The sequence below is a fragment of the Petaurus breviceps genome, unplaced genomic scaffold (genome assembly GCF_028583685.1).
Source record: "Petaurus breviceps papuanus isolate PSGF00001 unplaced genomic scaffold, PetGlider_PUasm1.0 174, whole genome shotgun sequence".
Classification (NCBI taxonomy): Eukaryota; Metazoa; Chordata; class Mammalia; order Diprotodontia; family Petauridae; genus Petaurus; species Petaurus breviceps.
Genome location: NW_027185761.1, coordinates 148,381 through 155,167, shown reverse-complemented (window position 1 = coordinate 155,167; position 6,787 = coordinate 148,381). Strand labels below are relative to the sequence as shown.

General features: G+C 35.2%; 1 protein-coding gene across 1 annotated transcript in view; it reads right to left on the bottom strand.

Moving 5' to 3' along the window:
* The window catches only part of ABCA13 (ATP binding cassette subfamily A member 13), a 513,785-nt gene that overhangs the window by 456,812 nt on the left and 50,186 nt on the right, over positions 1 to 6,787 (bottom strand). The window lies entirely within an intron of this gene.

The window sequence follows — 6,787 nt, the reverse complement described above, 5'->3', positions numbered from 1 at the left end:
AAGGAAGGAAGGAAGGAAGGAAGGAAGGAAGGAAGGAAGGAAGGAAGGAAGGAAGGAAGGAAGGAAGGAAGGAAGGAAGGAAGGAAGGAAGGAAATTGAACTATATCTAATTATCTGTCATCTATTTTCATTATTATATCCAACTCAAAAGAATCCTCGCTACCATAGCTTTGATGCCTTCTTTTTTCAAAAAAAGCTAAGAACAAAACAAAATATTTTCTTATAGCTTTACTCTCCTGCATATATTCAATTTTCAGTACTCTTGAGACTCTTCTTGCAGTGCTGGTAATGTTTTTGTAATTATCTTCCATTTCCTGGCTTTTCTCCTTTTTTTTCTCTAAACTTTTTTCCTAATCCTACTTGTTTGATGAGTTCCCTGCACAATGACACTGGTCCTTTTAGAGAACTACCCATTTATTCCTCACGGACATTGTTTCTCATCATATCTTCAGGATTTCATCAGTGAGAGCTTTCTATTCTTCCTGACCTTACTTCTCTATTATTTCTGTGCATATTGTGATACCTCTCTCTCCAAATCTAGTGTTCAAGTCAAACTTTCTTCAATCTCTTCTATCAAAAATTCTCAGAACTAGCTGAGTGACCTTGGGCAAGTCACTTAACCCCAATTGCCCTCCAAAAAAAAAAGCAAAAAAATTCTCAGATAGCTTGGCCCCTTCCTTCAATGGTTCCTATCATTTTCACTTTAGCAACCAGTTCTTCTTTGTCAGAATTCAATACAGAATAACAATTCACACAATTAATTTGATAAATGAAATTATCATTAGGCTAAATCACAAAAGTATTATCTGATCTGTTGTTGCCAGAAACAAGCTGCAGCAGATGTCTGGATAACTGAAGTCCCACCTTTCTGCTATATGATGTCTCTGTGCAAGGATTTAATTTATTTCCTGAACTCCTCATTGATTTTCTTTCTGTAAAAGTGGATGGTTATTATTCTCCTATGATAACATTGCCTCTATTGATCTTTATACAAACACTTTCCTCCATGTTTTCCTCCACTTGGATGCCTGAATTTCTTCCAGTTAATATTACTCTTTAATATGAAATGCTTAATCCAAACATTCTGGAAGCATTTTGGAAATGTCCTTTTTAAAAAGGAAGGAAAAAAGAAAGAAATCTTTTATTGAGTAAATTCTATGTGCCACACACAGTGCTAAACATTTCACAAGTATTATCTAAGGTCATCCCTCACCACAATCCTGGGAGGTAGTTAGTAGCTCTCATTATCCTTATTTTACAGTTGGGGAAACTGAGTCAGACATGTGGTTAAGTGACTTTCTCAGAAACATATAGCTATTAAGTGTCTGAGGCTAGATTAGAACTTCGATATTCATGACTTCAGGCCCAGGGCTCTATTCATTGTGCCACCTAGCTGTCTCTAGGTAGTGATTAAAATTACTTGTTAAGTGACTAAATCATACTCTTTGAACCAGAAGTCCCACTGGTAGGCATTATAATTCAAAAAGATCCAAAACAAAATGACCCATATATACCAAAATATCTATTGCTGTACTTTTTTTGGTTAACACAGAATTGTTTGGGGTTTTTTTTTGCTTTTTAATCAATGTTTAATGAAAATCTACAAACATGTATTTAAGGAAAACAAATTCCCACATTGGCCATGTCCAAAAAAAGAAAATCTCAATCAACACTTTAAGTTTATTATATTGCTACCAAGAGATGAGTAGTATGTTTCATCATTAGTCCTCTGGAATTATGGTTGGTCATTGTGTTAATCTATATCCTTAAGTCTTTTGAAGTTATTTGTCTTGATAATATTATTTTAATTGTGTAAATTGTTTTACTGATTCTGTTTACTTCAATCTACATAAATTCATTTAAGTCTACACAAGTTTCCCTGAAATCATCCCTTTCATTGTTTCTTAGAAAACAATAGCTTTCTATCATATACATATATCATAATTTGTCTAATCCTCCCCCAATTAATGGGAATTCCATCACTTTCCAATATTTTCCCCCTCTTTTTGGTTAGATTCAATTGGGCCTAAAAGGAATAATTTGAGGTGCCACATTATTATAGTGTCACTGTCTATATTTCCCTGTAACTCATGAAACATCTCATTTAAGTATTTAGATGCTATGTTATTTGCTGCCTATGTTTATTCTTGATATTATTTCATTTTCTATGATAGATTTCAATAAAATGTAGTTTCCCCATTAATTTCTATTAAGTATTTTTGCTATTGTTTTGTCTGACATTATGATTGTTCACTTATTTAAGCTTGTATGTATCTGTCTATTCCAAGTGTGTTTCTTGTAACCAATGTGATGTTGTATTTTAGTTTCTAATCCATTTTGCTTTATCTTCCATTTTATAGATGAATTTATCCCATTAACATTCACAATTATAATGGTTAATTTTTTATTTCCCTCCATCCTATTCTCTTATACATTTCTCTTTGTTTTCTACTTCTTTTTTTATTTTTTTGCTTTTTGGAGGTGGGAGGGCAGGACAATTGTAGTTAAGTGACTTGCCCAAGGTCACATGGCTAGTGTTAAGTGTCTGAGGCTGGATTTGAACTCATGTCCTCCTGACTCCAGGGCTGGTGCTCTATTCACTGCACCACCTAGTCACCCCTCTGCTTCTTTTTAAAGAAGAATGTAGTAAGAGAGAAAAATACTGAGCATGAGCTGCTTCTATTCCCCTGCACTTCTTCCCTTTTCTTTGCTTTTAAGCACCTCTTTAAAATCCACCTTCTATGCTTAGAGTTTACTTCTATTTAGCAGTTCTTTCTCTGAATGCAGATAGCATCTTTCTTCATATGTCCTTTATAGTTAATCTGAGTATTTATAACACTCAAAATTACTTATTTCCTCAAAGTTGTTCTTAAAACAATATTGCTGGTACTATATACAATGTTGTCTTGGTTCTGCTCATGTCACTCTTCATTATCTTTAATTCCTCCTATTTATTGTCCACATTTTCAACATTTGCATATATTGGATGGAAATATTTGGACATTTTCCTATCTCAACTTGCTTCTCAGTTGAAAACACTTTGGATTAGTTTTGCAATACTCAACCAAGATAGTTCTAGCAGCTCTTTCTAGATATATTCCATGACTTGTCAAGAGTCTACTATTCTTCTAAGTATATAATTCATATACATATATATGTCTTATACATATATATACATATATATATATATGCCAAGTTTTAGCCCAGTAAAGATTACCCCTTAAGAGCAAGTACATTTTAAGTTTAATTTATTTTAACTCTGAAACTGATATGAATTGCTAAGATAATGAACTTAGGCAGTACAGTCTAAAAGGAAAAGCAACAGGTTTGCAATCAGAGAATATGAATTTGCCTGCTGGCACCAACTCTGCCACTTACTATATGTGACCTTGAAGAAGGGACTTCACTTTTCTATGCCTTAGTTTTCTCGTCTGTAGAGTAGAAACATATTTGCGCTGCTTGCTTTATAGGATTCTTATAAGGCAAGTGCTTTTTAGCTTGAAAACACCACACAAATCTGAACTATTGTGGTATAAAGTCATCTTCAAAGAACTTTTAAGTGTCCACAATACTAAACTCATTGAAAGAGAGATGCTCTGGACGACATTACCAATTTTCTGTGTATAGTCATGGCTTCCCACAAGTCCTAAGACAGAAAGGCTACCAAAAAAAATCTCCTGAGCACCTGGGGAAATCGCCAGGGAAAGAAATGTAATGTGAAGACAGAAAAAAGATGGATTCAAAGCCAATAAGCAATATTGTGTTTGCATCTAGCTTTTGCCAGTGCTAAGTTTTCATCACTCACATCAATGTTAGACTTCAGATGATGACATGGCAGTACTTTACAAATAGTCAGGAAAGCAATACATTATAGACCCTGAGAATTCATCACTCAGGTTCTTAAAGACAACACCATCTTCTATCCAGCTAGACTTTAGTGTTCAACTACCACTCAAGTCATTACACCCTTTCTGTTCCCTTCATCACAGTGCTATGCTGATGAGCCAGAATGGAAAGGCAAGTATTAAATCTTTACTATGTTCTAGATACTGTGTTTAGCAATGAAGATACAAATACAAAGATCAAAATAATTCCTACCCTCAAATTCTTATATTCTCACAAAAAGATCAAACATAAAAAGAATTAGTATTAGGGTATTTTGGCTAAGAAAATGACAGCAATGGTGGATAGCATAATGGGATGCAGCATTTTAAGTGAATGATAGGGTTGATTTAATTACAGTTCCCATGACTAGAGGTAGAAGTGGGAGAAGGTAGGCATGGGCATGAAGATGGCCAGAGAGTAGTGTGGCAATCAGAAACCCAGGGAAGGGAGCTGGAATTCCGGATCAGATATGGAGAATTGAGTGAAGAAATATGGCATAAAGATGACTACAGAACATGGATTCAGAGACACAAAATCTTGGACCTTCCTGATGCTAGAGATGTATGAGGAAATGGTTTTGAAAAACAGGTGATAAAAGATAGGTTGACATATTTGATAGAGTGCTGAAGTTGGAATCAGGGAGACCTGACAGAATTCCACTTCAGACACTTACTACTTGTGTGACCACAAGCAAAACATTTAACCTCTCTCAACCTCAGTTTCATTATCCATGAAATAAGGATAATAATAGCACCAGCCTCAAAGAGTGATTGTGAGGATCAAATGAAATAAGATATGTAAAGTGTTTTGCAAACTTTAAGCTCTATATAAATGCTAGCTATTCTCCTCCTTGAGTAATCCTTTTGCAATTTACCTTGCATGACATTTTAAATAAATGCCCTTTTTCTTGGCATAATACCACCATATTGAATTCTGGCTTGTAGTTGGTAGGGTCATAGGAAAATAGGACTCATGAGTTAAATAGATGATGAATCCTAATAGATTCTAAAAATCAGGATATAACTCTTGGATGAGTCTTATTATAATTTAACTTTACCTTGATAACCATTTCAGAGCATGAACTATTGGGATGTGCTGAAGATGTAACTTTTGGTGGGGGTAGATGTAATATAGCTAGTATAGAAGGAACATAACAAAGAAACTCGACTGTGTTTCTGATGCCAGCTTGCTTTTTGGCTGTGTGCCTCTTTCTCACAAACATAGAATGAAGCATTGTAACTGTGTCTCCTCCAGACAGTAATAAGGCTACCTATCCATTAAACTAATTAGCAAATCAAAGACTGAAGCAAGTGGTTGTTGTGGCATGCACATGAATTACTGTGATATGCTGAAGATGAAGATGATGTATTCTTGCTTGCAAGCAGTATTCTTGCTCTCCAAAAAACCAACATCTTTACTGCTGCTTCTGTCACTCTTCTGCCTTGTCAGCACTATTAAATATCTATGTTTCTGTTATAAAACAATGGAGCACAGAGATGCTCTAATCAACTTAAATCCCCAACTTCTAGGTCTTTTGCATTTTGTGGCATATAAAGACTCTCTTCCTGTCCCCCTCCCTCTTTCTTTCCTTCCTTCTGTCTATCTGTCCCTCGATCCCTCTCCCCCTCTCTAAGAATTTATGCTCAAATGTTTGGGGAATGACTTATTCCAAAGTCTGAAAAGTCATCAGTATCAGAAGAGCTAAGGAGCTATAGAGGAAAACACTGGGCAGGAAGGTGATAGAACTAGCTTTTGACCCTGGCTCTAATTTATTTCTCTCTAAGTCTCATTTTCCTGATCTTCAAAATGAGACGATTGTATTGGATAATTTGTAAAGTCCCTTCCACCTCCAATGTTAAATGATTGATTAAAGAAGTAATCTGTGATGACACTTCTGCTGAGATGAGATGGGGACACAGCTTCCTCTAAACTCTCCCTCATGTTTGACTTTGAACAGAATTCTAGACATAAGCAACATTTAAAACTGTGTCTTTTAAATTATAATGGATTAAAAGAACTTTATAGTATCTGCCTGATACTCCAGCTTTATCCAGAAATCTCTCCTGCAATAACATCTCATAGTCTGAAAAATTCTCTTGTCCAGAGGTTGGCTAAGTGAGATAATACCGGGGGACAAGGAAAGATTAAAATATATATTCCCAGTCACTAACCTGGTCTGCTTCATTAGGTCAGATTCTACAATGATCTAGTAATATAACAGCTTTTGTATGCACTGGCAAGCCTATAAAAATTATCTTTCATTAATGAAATAAAAAGATGACAGAATGTATAAAATGGCATAATAAATATTAAAATTCATAAATTAATAGTTGTAATGTTTTGGCATTAGTTTGTGCTCTGTAATTAAAAGGCAAAGCACCTGTATAAGACTTGGAGTGATGAAATTTCCCAATCATCACATAATTTATTTTGTAGGCACCTACAGCAAAAATTCAACTTGCCCTTATCACTCTCAAGCCTAGGATGATTTGATGCATTGGCAACTGACAAAGTAAAAGTTAATGAACATTGCCAGGAGAGCCCAATTACATCAGTATTGTAAACTTGTTCCAGAGAAAGAATACAACCAAAATGAATTCTCAAAAGCACAAACATGACCCCCTAACTTGTCAAGCCATGCAGGCAAACCAGTTGGGTTCTGGAAGTGTTCATTAATGACAGGGCTGGTTTGCATTACAGTTTCTATTGCATTTCTACCAGTCAGTCAATAAGGATTTTTTAAACACATCCTATATGCCAGGCACTACACTAAACATTGCAGAAACTAAGAAAGAAAAACAGCACTTCCACAGTCTAATGAGGAGACAACATGTAAACAACTACTTTACACAAACTATGTAAAGAATTAATTGGGAATAATACACAGAGGCAAGGCAGTACA